A 14637-nucleotide genomic window follows, 5' to 3' on the forward strand; every position below is an offset into this window, starting at 1 on the left:
TGAGGCCAGATTTGAACTCAGGTACTCCTGACTCCAGGGCCAGTGCTCTATCTACTGCGCCATCTAGCCTCCCCCAATGTAAAGATTAACAGAGTGCCTTCTGTGGGGGGTGGGGGGAAAGGAAGCAAGAATGGGGGGAAATTATAAAACTCAAAATAAATAAAATCTCTCTTTAAGAAAAAGGTAAAGAGTGATGCTTGGGGATTTGCTTCTTTGTGACTATTATCTTCAGTATCCAAGTTCTGTTCAGGTTTGCAAGTTTGGAATTATTCACAATATCTATAGCCTTGAAAAGCCTGGGAAAAAATTACAAGGACAGAACAACATGCCCTTTGCACTGTGTGAAATAATAGTTTAGAAATAAAATCAGGACTCAGATACAGCTGTAGATACAGAGTAGGTATGAAGTACCTTATGGATCATCAAATAGAAGGAATCTGATTAGTTACAGAAGAGGAAAAAAAGATTTGGATTAGAATATGAAGTAAGATACAATACAGACTTTGGAGATTAGGGAAATCAGAATGTATACTCATAGTCACACAGACATCCACACATATGTATGTGTTCATGAACACAACATAGCCTTATCTTCAAAAGTTTACTGGAAGAACAAAGCTATGTTTTCCATTTGAAAAGAAAGCATCAATGCTAGAACAAATTCAAGAGACCTTAGGCTTTTCAAGCCTTGGGCTTGGAGTTAGATAACTTGGATTTGCCATTTAATACCTGTCAGACTTAGACTAGATGAATTCTAAGGTCCTATCTGACTGTGTCTGGATTCATGATCCTATGGCAAGTCTATATTCCTAGAATTCATCTATCTATTTAATTACAAAAATTGTTCATTTTATTTTTATCAGATTACATCCCTAGAATTTTAGAGAACCATATAGATCATATTGTACAAAAAGAATCTGAATAGGAATCTCTTCAGTGTTATCTCCCACAAATAGTTATTCAATGTCCACTTGAAGGCTTTTAATATTGTAGAAATCAGTCCTGCTTGAGTGAGTTTATTACAGTTATTTTTGTTGTTCTAATTGTTAAAAAAAAGTGTTCCTTATATTAAACTGCAGTCTGCTTTTCTGGAATTTACATCTAGTGCCTAATTCTTCCCCCCTGGGATAAATGAAAGCAAATCTAATTTCTCTTCAGCAGTGCAATTCTTTCAATACTTAAAGGTAATTAACATATTACCCTTTAGTCTTCTCATCAATAAACAGCATTATTAGTATCTTCAAAAATATTCATATAGAGCATAATTTTATATTCCTTTTATATTTATATTTATATTTTATATTTATATATTTATATTATTATATTTATATAATATTTATATTATATTATAATTTTATATTCCTTAATTATTTTTGTCCTTCACCTCTGGATATACTTAAACTTGTAAATATTCTTTTTTTTAGGTTTTGCAAGGCAAATGGGGTTAAGTGGCTTGCCCAAGGCCACACAGCTAGGTAATTATTAAGTGTCTGAGACCGGATTTGAACCCAGGTACTCCTGACTCCAGGGCCAGTGCTTTATCCACTACGCCACCTAGCCACCCAATATTCTTAAGATGAGATGTTTACACTATTCACACATTATTCAAAATGTAGAAGAATAGAAGGAAGGAAGGAAGGATGGATGGATGGAAGGAAGATGGAAGGAAGGAAGAAAACATTTATTAAATACATATTATGTGACATCGCTGGGTTAAGCTCTGAGAATGTAAATTCAAGCCATAAGAAAATGCACAAAATGGAGCTGAAGGGGAACATGGAAAAAGGGATGGAGACATGACATGGTTTTGAAATCTTGCAGTTTGTAAAATGATCTGGAGTGGAATGAAAACCAGCTTAGTTTTCTCCACAAAAAATGGTGACCTCAGCAGTAGCTTGACCAACAGGAGAAAGTGCTGGAAGTTATAGAGAGATGTGGATTGACAAGGGTATGCCTTTTCTCTAGTCCGTTAAACACTAAAGCCAATATAGCATTAGGGTTTATACCCTGATCTAGGATAATTTTTTCTTTTCAGCAAAACAGAACAGAATTTAAAGGAGAATATGGAGAGACGAAAGGCTTAAATTCAAATTCTATGTCAGCCTTGAGTTCCAGGGCAAGTCAGGTAACTTCTGTCAATCTTATTTAAAAATAATAATAATAATTCTTACCACTTAATGTTATTAAGATCAAATAAGTTACCACCCATAAAATGCCTTGCAAACCTTAGAGTACCATACGCATATTAGTGATGATGAAGATAAAGAAGAATTAAAAGCAGAAAAAGAAGGAGAAGGTGAAGGTGAAGCAGAAACAGAAATAGAAAAAGCAGGAGCAGTCACAGCAGCAGTAGGAGCAAAGCAAAAGGAGAAACAGAAGAAGGAGCAAAAAGGAGAAGGAAGGGAAGAAGAAAGGAAATGAAAAAGGAGGAGGAGGAGAAGCAGGAGGAGGAAGAGGAGGAGGAGAAGAAGGAGAAGAAGAAAGAATCTGTATCTCAGAGTGGTTAGATAGCTTGTCGAAGTTACTAATATAATAGCTGGTGAATCTGGCTATCTTTTGCTTCCCCCAAATCAGGCATTCATTCCACTGCCCCATTTTCCCCTACATATCTGTCTTTTATATCTGAGAGATGATGGTACCAGAAACAGTTTTTGAAAGGTCAAAATATTCAATTTGTCAAGCAAACAAAAAAAAAGAAAATATACTTTATTAAACTTCATTTGGCTTTATTTGTTTATGACATTATTTGAAACATCTTTATATATGCCACAAATATTTCTACAGTGATTAAAAAAGAAAATGGAAAAGGAAAGAGAAACAAAAATGCTGAAGCTACTGATATGGTGGTCATTAAGATAGCCTTAATACTTTCATTGAAGAAAAACTGATTGGGATCTTCTGGTCGGACAGTCAAATTCATTTAATCAGTTTACTTCCTCTCTTCTACCTAAATGCTTAGTAACTGTAAGTGACTGACAGAAGTCACTAGAAAAAAACACTAGAAAAACTGAAATTGCTGACTATTAAATACAGTGCTTAATCTTAAGTTTTTTAAAAATCCAACCATTAACCCTAAGTACTGTGGCCTGTTCTCTTAGGTTCTGTTTTCTTTTTTCTTTTTTTTCTTAGAGTCCAGGGAACCAGAAGTTTCAAGTATGAAATGAGTTTAATCACTAAAATATTTTCTCCACTATTCTTCTCCCTGCCTCTCTGGAATAGCTATAGCTGCCATGCCACAAACAAACATACCAAAAAAGTGCCTATTGTCTTAGAATTACTTATGAGGATAAAATTTGGATTTTTGAATACTCTTCTGTTTACAGGAAGGAATATATTCAATTCATGTTTGAAAAGAAAAAGAATTAAAAAGTAGAATCTTCATTCACCTTGGTGATAGGTTATAGAAGTGACAGGTGATAGAGGACAAGCAAGTAATGAGGGGGGAGTAAATTCAGGAGAATAGTGAATAACGAGAGGGTGTAAAGATAAATGAGAAATTTACCACGCTGGAGTTAGGCTACTAGATAGATGATGGGAAAAGTATGGAAGCCATTCACCAGAAGGCTTCATTGTTTTCTTATTTTTAACATGTTATTTTTGTCACAACTTGAACTCTTGAGATTATTTCCACATCTATAAAATAAGCACCCTTCTTATCTCACCAGTATATCTTGAATATCAAATGAAATAATGCATGTGCTGTAACTGAAATAACTTTACAGATACAGCAATAGGTTCACTTATAGGATAAAGCTTGGAATCAGAAAGACTCATTTTTATGAGTTCAAATCTCGCCTCAAATACACACTAGCTGTGTTATACTGAACAAGTCAATTCGACCTGCTTCCCTGAATTCCTCATCTATATGAGCTGGAGAAAGAAATGACAAATCATTTCAGTATTTTTCCAAGCACCACCCACCAGAAAAATAAAAGAGTGGAGTTAATGAGATTTGGAAGCAATTTTACAACATCACTATTTTTCATGTCAGAGAAAATTTAATGTCAATAAGTATGGAGGTAGCTGGTCACAAATAAATTTCCTGGAGTTCCTGGACTTGTGTCCCACCCTTTACATGGTTATATGACTATCTCAAAAAACATCACTTTAGTGTTCCATGTAAACCTCTAAGACTATAAATTACAGAGGGAATTTCATCATCAGGGGATTCCTCAATATTGAGAGGATGATGATGTTTGTCCATTCACAAAAAAAAAAAAAAAACATGACATCAGGGAGGTATGACCATGAAATGCAAGTCTGACAGCAGATTTGAACTCAGGTCCTCCTGACTCCTGGTCTGGTGCTTTATCCACTGCACCACCTAGCTGTCCCTTAATATTGAGAAGGGATGTAAGAAAAGAAGTTAGCTAGGAAATAGAAATCTATTTCATGATTTGAGGAAGACAAAGAATAAGCAGAAAATGGAATGAAAGAAGATAAAATCATGCTGGTAGAGTCTTTTCAAATATTATTTTTGATACAAATCTTCAAGGTTCACTGATGTAAAGAAAAGAGGAAAAGAAAAGCAACTAAAACAAGATATTCTTTCCATTTGAGAAGCATTGACATCCAAAGGAATGCTTTTTTTTTCCCTAACACGGGCTTTGGGTCTTAGAGAGACCAACACTTCAAAAGAACTGATGACTGCTGAGAACTATGGTGAGGATGTGTATTGTGACAGCACTTTTTATAGATATTTGGGGTGTTAGCAAAGCCACTGACTGCCAGACAGAAAATGAAGAACTTGGAAAGCATTCTAGAAAAGGCAGAAGACTGTTGAGTTCACCTTTGCAATGACACTAATATTTACAGAAGTGTTTAATTATATGCTATTGCTTCCCCAAGGCCCACAGCCTTGAGTGCATCCTAGATTTTCTTATTGTATATCCTTCCACCTTTATGCAGAATATGTACAGAAATTACAATTAGACTCCATTATAATATTGTTTCTCATTGTGTAGAAGCACAATTATTTTTAATTATGACAAAACAAATCAAAGAATTTTAACCTTTGAAATTAATTTGAAAGTACATGTTAAAATGTATTTTACATTCTTATAGTTCCCAATACTTTTGTCAACAGTCATTTTTGCAAACTTAATGTGCTTCTCATGCTAGCTCTATGAAATAAATTATTTGGTCTTAACAGAAAGCTACTGTCCACAATACTTTGTAACATCAGCCTAATGAGAATAAGCTTTTTTGCCATCTATCTACACTCTGTGGCATTTGGAAAGTTGCAATAATTATAATGAAATTAAAGTCCTAGAATTTAACTAGCACATAGGTCAGTGCTATAAAAACCCAGGGAAGCTAATAATGTCCGCTAAATGTTTGTGTTCCCTGGTAGACTCTGAGCGAAGCAGGACAAAAAGCTGAGAGGACTATTTGTTTCCATGAATTTCTGAGAAGTGTCATTTGGGAGTAAATACAAAAGAACTTAACCAAGTTATCATACTTTTCAGTGAAAAGATATATTTCTAATATTCTTTCACATAATCACATATTTATGTCCGTTTTGCATTTAATATTCTTTTCCATGTATAATGTGAGCATTCAGCTAAAGTTTTACTATTATTAATAACAATTTCCCATTAAATACCATATTGAGCTAACTTTCAGCACTACTAGTTTAACTTCCAAAAAATATAAGAAGGTAAACTTCAAAGTAGCAATATTTAAGAGCTGACTTAACAATTTATGACTTTCTCAGGAGAAAAAAGTCATCTTGATTGTTTTCTCCTTGTTTCTTCATCTGATTACTGATTGGTCAAAAACTATATAGTTGTAGTAATTTACATAAAACCTTTATATTTTCTTAAGCAAAGAAATTCTGTATTTTAAAACACAGCCAATATATGAATACTAGTAAAGTATTGAGCAAGCATCTACTATGTGCCAAGTGAGGAATTAAGGATAGAAAAGAAAAGACAAAAACTGTCCCTACCTTCAGAGAGCTGAGAATCTAATGGAGAAACAGGACTAAACAATCATATGCAAACAAGATTGGAAATTATGCCAGAGGGAAGGTTATTAAAGAGACCTATGAAATATTTCTTGCAGAAAATGGAATTATAGATAAGATTTGAAAGAAGCCAGAGTTGCCAGGAGGCAGAAATGAGGAGGGAGGGAATTCTAGAAATAGGGTCAACCAGTGAAAATATATATTGAAAACTGGAACGAAGTCTTTTGGAAAGAAAAACAAAGAAGTCAATACCTTTTCTTCTATTCAGAAGGCTGTTGCTAGAACTCATTCTTTATTTGTCACCTGGATTACTATAAAAATATCATTATTATTATTTTTTTGTCCTTGTTGTCATCCTTTCTTATCTCCAATCCATCCTCAACCTAGTTACAAAAAGTGTTCTTGGGCACATGTACAGATGTGTGTGTGTGTGTGTGTGTGTGTGTGTGTGTGTGTATATATATGTATATATATATATATATATACATATATATATATGATCATGCACTCTGTGCTCAGAAATATTCATTGACTTCTTATTACTTTTTAGCATAAAATGCAGGTTTTTTATTCTGATATTTAAAATCATTACTAATATAGTTTCAAACTAAAACAATTTTATTTCATATTAGTTTCCTTGATTTGTTGTGTGTCCTATTCAAATTGGTTTAGTAGTCTTTCTTTGACTTAGGCATTCCATCTCTCACCTCTAGTTTCACAGAAGCTCTTTTTGATGAATATTATATATTCCATCTTCATCTTTACCTTAAGAAACTTTAGAATTCTTCAAGATTAATTTTAATCTCCTAAGTAAGCCTTTTCTATTTCCATAATTTTTAGTATTCTCTTTCTCCTCAAATTAACTTCCAATTATTTGTCCATATAAATCATAATCAACCACACCCCCAGTACCAATGAATCAACATTGTTGTCTATTAACTGTCTGTGCGGCAATCACTTTGTCAGGGGTTAAGAATATAAAGAAAAATAATGGAAGAATTCTTGCCATCAAGAACCACATTTCTTAGAGTCAAGTACAGTTTCCTTATAAGAAAATATGGAATAAATGAAAAAAAAATTTACATTATAATTTTAGTTAGTAAGGGGGACCACTAGCAGATGAGGAATCAGCAAGTCTATATATATACAGGGTATACTGAAGGCAGGCATTTTACGAGGTGAAAGTTTGTATTCCATTCCCTATGATGGACAATGCAAAGATACAAGGATGAGAGATAGAGTACCAAAGGAGGGACAACAATTTGATTTAATTATAGAAAGTGAGAAAGAGATTAATGAATACTGAGACTAGAAAGATAAAATGACAAATACATGAGAAGTCAAGCAGAGAAATTTTTTATTTGATTTTAAAAGTAATAGAGGGAAAAATAGTAATTGGGAACCATTTGAACTTACTGAGTAGGGGAGAAATAGCTTCAACTCTATTCTTCAGGAAAATAATTTCAAAGTTCTAAAAAGTATAGATTGGTGTGAGAAGAGACTTTAAACAGAATGACAGAGTAGGAAGTTATTGTAAAAATTCATACAAGATGTGATGATGGTCCAAAGTGGTGACTAACTGAATACAAAAAAAATTGGGAAAGATGGAAACGAGATATATTGTATAGATAAAAATGGTAAGATTTAGTAACTGGTAAAATACATGTTGGATGAGATATACTGAGAAGTCCAAGATAATGCTGAGATTTGAACTTGAAAGAATGAATTCATGGTAGACTCAACAAAATTAAGAAAACTTTTTTTTAGAAGGAGAAATTTTGGGGAAAAAAGACAATGATTTGTACTTTGAACATGGTGAATTTGAGATGCCTATGGGACATCTAATATGAAAAATCTAAAAGGAAAGAAACCAGTTCTGGATAAGTTTGAATTCTAGAAATACATATTTAGATATAGACAGCTATGTTTTAAATGTGAATATAGAGATACAGACAAAGATAGATACATAGATATGTAGGTGGATCTGGTAGTTATTTTAATAAGATGAAGACTAAACCTATGGAACTCAAAATTCATGAAGAAAGAACAGAGAGAAAATAAAAATGACTAGGGTATAGCCTTAGGGTACATTCAGAATTAGAGAGGTAGTGATATGCATGGTCATCTAGAAAGGGACAATTGAAGTAATCAGACAGAAGGGGAACCAAAGGAGGAGAATAAGAAAATCTAGAGATGAAGGAGTAGTTGGGGAAGAAAATGATTAATGGTATTCATGGCAGAGAGAAAAAGAAAAATGAGGGCTGAAGAATCACCATTATAATTGACAATTAAGAAATAATTGGTGACTTTAAAGAGAACAATTAGAATAACGTGATAAGGATAGAAGTGAGATTGCAAACTGGAAAAAAGTAGGATCCTTGCAGGAAGGGGGTTATAAAATTTTTATTTGTTTTATCTTTAGGATAATACCATTCAGCTAATTTCTTCTTCTTCTTCTTCTTCTTCTTCTTTTCGGGTTATTGTAAGGCAAATGGGGTTAAGTGACTTGCCCAAGGCCACACAGCTAGGTAATTATTAAGTGTCTGAGACTGAATTTGAACCCAGGTACTCCTGACTCCAGGGTCGGTGCTTTATCCACTACGCCACCTAGCCACCACAGCTAATTTTTTCTTAATAATAATTGAATGACTTGAATTGAATTGAGATTTAGCTCATAACCAATTTATTTAGACAGTGACTCAAATCAGTTATTCTAGGTCAAGGTTCAGTTTTAAATCCTGTATTACTTTTAGATTGGACCAAATTTCTTTCTTTTACTTGTTTTAATAAAATATGTCAGATTCTTGCCACTCATCATAGCTTGCTTTGTGGCTTTGATGCAGCCTGTATGGTTAAGGAAAAAAAATCCAAGCAAGTAGAACACAAATGGTAACCTTCCTCTCCACCATCCCCCACTCCCTGGAAAATTTAGCTTTTTTCATGGAAAGGCAAGAAGAACCAAACGAAATGAGTCAGAAGTGGCTACATTTCTTTTAGACTTGACCCAATTTCTTTCTTTCTTTATTGAGCATGCAGACACATGCTAATAGTCATGAGTGTGCTAAATACAAAAATACCTGAGTGAAACTGGACCAATATCAATTTATTTTTCTATGTGTGGCCCATCAATGTCCTGATTTATGTTCACCGATATAGTAAAAGTATTAGAATGCTAAATGAATTTTAATTTAAAGGTGATTTCCTTTGTGGAACAAAGTGAACAATTCTTCATATTTCAGTTTTCAAGATTGCTGATATTTTTATATACAGATATACATTTCTCCATTTGAGAATTACAAAAACATCTATAATTTCACATACACTTATTGGTAAAGTTGCTTATATAGACATAGCACCATTCCTATATTTTTTCAATATAGTAAGACTTCCATTTCTATTTATGTAACACTTCCTTTTTGTTTCCCTTTCAATAATCAGGTGTAAAGGCTATCTGTCTCATTTTCTCATTTTGAAATTTTTTTCAATTTTTCAATGTAGCTTTTTATTTATGCTAATTATAAAACAGGTCTAAATTTTGGCAACATTATAAACTTTCCAAATAAAGCAATTCTGCATTAGATAGTCTTTATCATCAGGATTTTTCTACTACCAGAAATTTGTAATGTTGCATACAAGAATAGTTAATTTGTTTCCTAACTAAATTCAGAGTATAAATAACATAGTCAAGAAATCTTGGATCCTTTCGCCCTTAATAGCTATAAAACTGGAAACAATTCCCGATTTCTTTCATTCTGATTGCTTCATGTGAAATATGATAAGATGAAGATAAGTAATACAATGAATAGAGTGATGCATTTAGAGTCAGAAGTATCTGAGTACAAATCTGGCTTCAGATACTAACTGTAAGACCCAAGTCAAATAGCTTAACTGCTATCTGCCTCAGTTTCTTCATCTATAAAATGGGAATCTAGTTCTCAAAGTGGTTGTGAAGATAAAATCAGATAGCATTTGCATACCTTAAAGCACTATGAAAACTAATTATTATTTCTATTATTATCAATAATGATAATACTACCTGTAATATCCACCCCTACAGGATTATTGTAAGGCTAAAATGAGATTCTACATTTAAATACTTTAAAAATTTTGTAGTATTAATCTTAGTTCTTGTTATGTCTGTTCTGGAGTGGGTTTATGAAAAGTAGTCTGTCTCTGCTTTGTTAAGATAGCTTTTATTGATATCTATATATTAAGAAAAAGAAAAAGTGTAAAAATTAAATTTATTCAAATAATTTTACTCATATTAGTTAATGACTAGGACTGGATTCAGCAATGCCTTTGATAAAGACCCAGGAGGCATCCCTTGTGGAAAAGATGAGATCTCACATGGATGAGATCTTATAGAGAGTAAAGGTAACTAACTAAGTCCAAAGAGGAGACATGCAACTAGTACCAGAAGTTTGTGAAGATAACTCCTACTAATTAATCATTCAACAAATATTTGTTAATTCCTTATTGTATGCCAAGCACTGTGATAAGCAGTAGACATAAAAAAGTTAGGCAAAAGATAGCCCCTTCTATTAAAGAGGTGACAATATAACTTGGAAGAGCTAATTGAAAAAAATCCAGTGTGTATATTTATTGCTTGGATATCTGTGGAAGTTACAAATTAGGACTTGGATAATTATTTAATTGTTTACTTAAAACTACATAAAGTGATAAAAATGTTAAAAATGCATATTAAGTTTTAAAAGCATGTCATATGTACATTTATCCAGAAGGGCTGATTGTTAAATATTTACCAGAATATCTTTGTGAGTTAGTTATTTGCTATTTCTGTCCTAACCATGTTCTTTTCAGCATTTTTATCAATAATTTGTCAGTTGAATTAAGTGATAATTTATTTATTCCTTTGCAGATGTCATGAAGCTAGAAGTATCAATAATGAATACATTGTATGGGTGAATTGGGATCTAAATATCTTTGAAGCAGCCTGGATGAGCTACTTTTAGTAATATGAAATTTAAAAGAATAGATATAAAGTTTCACATTTTGGTACACTTAAAATAACTGGAGGATAACAGTGTATTGCTTATTGTGAATAAAGGATCATTTGGAAGCAAAAGAAGATATTTTAATTTTAGACTGAATTAGACTATAATTATGAAAGATAGGAGAGAGAGACAGAGACAGAGAAACAGAGAGACAGACAGAGAGCTGGAGACAGAGAAAGATGTGAGAGAGAGAGAGAGAGAGAGAGAGAGAGAGAGAGAGAGAGAGAGAGAGAGAGAGAGAGAGAGAGAGAGAGAGAGAGAGAGAGAGAGAATTAGAGATAATCAGAGAGTTAGTTTGGGGTACTCTGCCCTAATCAGATCCTTCTCTTCCCATGTTACATATGACACTCTAGTTCTCATATCCATACCTTTGTATTGGCAGTCCACATTAGAATAGACTAGCTCATTCTTATCAATTCCAGGATCAGATATTAAATTCCTCTATTTAAATCCCTTGTCCTTTCCCACATTTCCAGATTTCTTATGTTATACCCCCACCACATACTCTGCCCTCCAGTGACATTTGTTTTCTTGCTATTCCTTAAACAAGAAACTTCAACTCCCTTCTCTGGAAATTTTGACAGACTGACTTCACTTCTGGCAATAAATAGTTTCAGTACTTTTTTAAGGAAAATGTTTAGCCTAAATTATTTAGCTATTTATCAATTTCCTATTCCAGTTAAAAAGTTACAAGTTATTTATGACATTAATGTTAATGCTATGATATTAGAGTTTATAAAGAAAATGAAAACTGCATTACTAATTCATTTCATCAAGGGAAAGAGTCAGTTCCTGTTTATAGGAGATAAACTGGTAAGGGACAGTAAGCCATCATTATCTGCACATTATATGGTGCAGATATTAGGAATTGATCCCAAAGAAACATGAATGTCAACAGATGGCTACCCAGTATTTTCTGGTCGCCGCCTTTGGGCAGTGGTTTCAAGTAATCCGGATATCAACTTTGTTCATGATATGGAATTTCCAGAGAAGGCAAGAGCTGATGACAATGAAGATGGCAGTTAAGTGAAACATTACTTCCATAGTGTGTAATATGACAATATCTAATCTGCAAAGCAAATAATGAACTCTGCTTAGAGGTGAGAGAGAAGCCAATCCTGTCTTTGTTGCCTTCTTCCCTGCTTAATTACTATTGCCCATTTTCCTCCTAATTTCATGCTTCTATTACTCTGTCCCATTATTCTTCCAGATTCCAAAGGACCCAGGAATAAATTCATCTCCATTTTTGAAAGTACTGAACATGCAGAATCTTTTCCCTGCCTATTTGATTTACAGTCAATAATAGAAAGAAAGTTGAGCAAGCTATAGGCACTTACTGAAATATCAGTGATATATCTGTTGATACAAATGCTTTCTACTTACAATCAAAAATATTTTAAATATGTTATATCCTTCATGTAAATTTGAAAGAAAGTTGTTAAGTATTGCTACAGTGAATTCTTCTTGCTGAAAATGAAATACAATAGGCTTTAAAAGTCAGTGAACCTGCATTGCATAAGACCTATGCCAGCTCTCTCAGGAAATTTATGATTGACTGAGACAATCTGAGGTTCATATGGCATAAACTTATACAATCCACTAGTAATATTTTCTCTCCATTTCATATTGGACTTGAAAGCTTTAAAAGTGGCCACTCAGTGTCATGGTTCCAGTTTCTCAATGCACTGAAAAGATTTTTCTCCAATCTTTCCAAAAAGGTGTCTGTCCTTTGTGCTAATGTTACTGTCTTGAGCATCATATTCTATCTTTCTCTGTATCTATTTGTATATGCTTATATAGACACATTTATAGTAATGTGCATTCATACATGTATTATAGTGTATATTAATTAACAGTATAACTATAAAATTAACAGGTCCTCTGCACATTTAAATTAATTGGGGTCTATGGAAATATACAGAAAATCCAAATCTCAGTCTTGTTTCTTACAGCTTTTTTTCACTTTGGGAAACTTAACTTCTTTGGTTTTCAATAGTCTCATCAATATAATAATGGGTTGTATTCAATGTTCTCTAAGATTTCCACCAAACCTAATCCCATCACTGACACTGATAAGCCTGGTAAATTCTGCAATCATATTAGTATATATTTATCAACCATTACGTATAGTGATGTATTTTTTTCAAAACCAAAAAAAGAGTGATAGAGGAAAATAAGGTAAATAAATGAGAACAAAGGACAAAAATTATGAAAAGACAATTAGCAATTTTATAAAAGAGGCACAAATGTTAATAAAGAAAATAAACATTAAAAAACAGAATTGACCAGATGGAAAAGTGATGCAAAATTTCACTTATTGAAAATAACACCCTGAAAAGCAGAATTGGCCAAAAGAGGGAAAAAAGATACAAAAATCAGTTATTGTGTCAAAGTAAAAGAGGGTTTGGAACATAAGATTGTGTAAAGCAAAAGAGCAGGAATTACAATGATGGATAAACTAACCAGTAAAATTGAGTACAATCCATCAAGGAAAAGAATGACTAATGAAATAGGGGACTTTCAAACATTCTCAATCATAATACAAGAGCTGAAAAGAAAAACTAAATTTCAAATACAACATTCAGAAGAAGAAAACAAGATGAAAATGAAAGAAAAATCATAAGGGGCTCATTAATGCTTAACTATACATTTTTAAATGAAATTCTAAGAACTCAATCATTATTGGGGTAATTTGAAGGATTTTGCAAAGAAAAATGATATTGGAGAATGTCAATTATGTTAGGATAATGTTTAAAAAAATGAAAAGATGAGAAAGAGGGATGCCCTGGGAGAAGAGGGAAGAGAGAAAAAGCACAAAAGAAAAAGCTTTTTCAGTGGAGGAAAAAAAAGCTGGAAGTTTAGTAGCACAGTGGATAGAGCATCAGTCCTGTAGTCATGAGGACCTAAGTTCATATCCAGTCTAAGACACTTGATTACCTACCTGTGTAACCTTGGAGAAGTCACTTAACCCTCCCATTGCCTTGCAAAAAAAAACCCAAAAAGAAATGTTGATATTGAGGGAATGCTTAAACTTCACTCACATATAAACAGATCCACACACAAAAACACATATACACACAGAGACATACATATGTGTGTATGTGCATATAAATATATGTGTACAACCATATTCATTTGGTAATAGCAGTGGATCTTACTCAACAAGGAAGCAGGAGAACAAGGAGATAAGAGAAAGTGGGGAATGATAAAGAAAAGGTCAGTAAAAGAAAGCAGTGATTAAAAGTAAAACCAACTTTAGAGAAGAGTAAGGTGAGAGAGAAAGGGAGAAAGAAATAGAGAAAGAGAAATAAGGATAAAATGAAAAAATAGGATAGATTAATATTCATAATTGTCAATGTAAATAAGATGTACTCACCAATAAAGCCAAAATGAAGAGCAGAATAAATTATATATTGATAAATTGTTTTTTAAGTAGCACTTGAAACAGATACATACACATATAGATAAAATAAGGAGCCAAGACACAATCCAAAAGCCTCATCTAATATCAAAGAAGGCAGGAAGAGCAATCATGATCTCAGACAGAGCAAAAGCAAAAATAGACTTAATTAAAAGGAATGAGTAGCAAAACAACATCTAACCAAAAAAAATGCAGACAATGAGGAATATCAGTACTAAATATATATGCATAAA

At 32.9% G+C, this 14637-nt stretch overlaps 1 protein-coding gene across 4 annotated transcripts in view; it reads right to left on the reverse strand.

Moving 5' to 3' along the window:
* LRP1B (LDL receptor related protein 1B) overlaps positions 1–14637 on the reverse strand; it is a 2479914-nt gene that overhangs the window by 2360523 nt on the left and 104754 nt on the right. The gene's annotated exons all lie outside the window — the stretch shown is intronic.

Source organism: Macrotis lagotis, chromosome 1, assembly GCF_037893015.1.
Source record: "Macrotis lagotis isolate mMagLag1 chromosome 1, bilby.v1.9.chrom.fasta, whole genome shotgun sequence".
Lineage (NCBI taxonomy): Eukaryota > Metazoa > Chordata > Mammalia > Peramelemorphia > Peramelidae > Macrotis > Macrotis lagotis.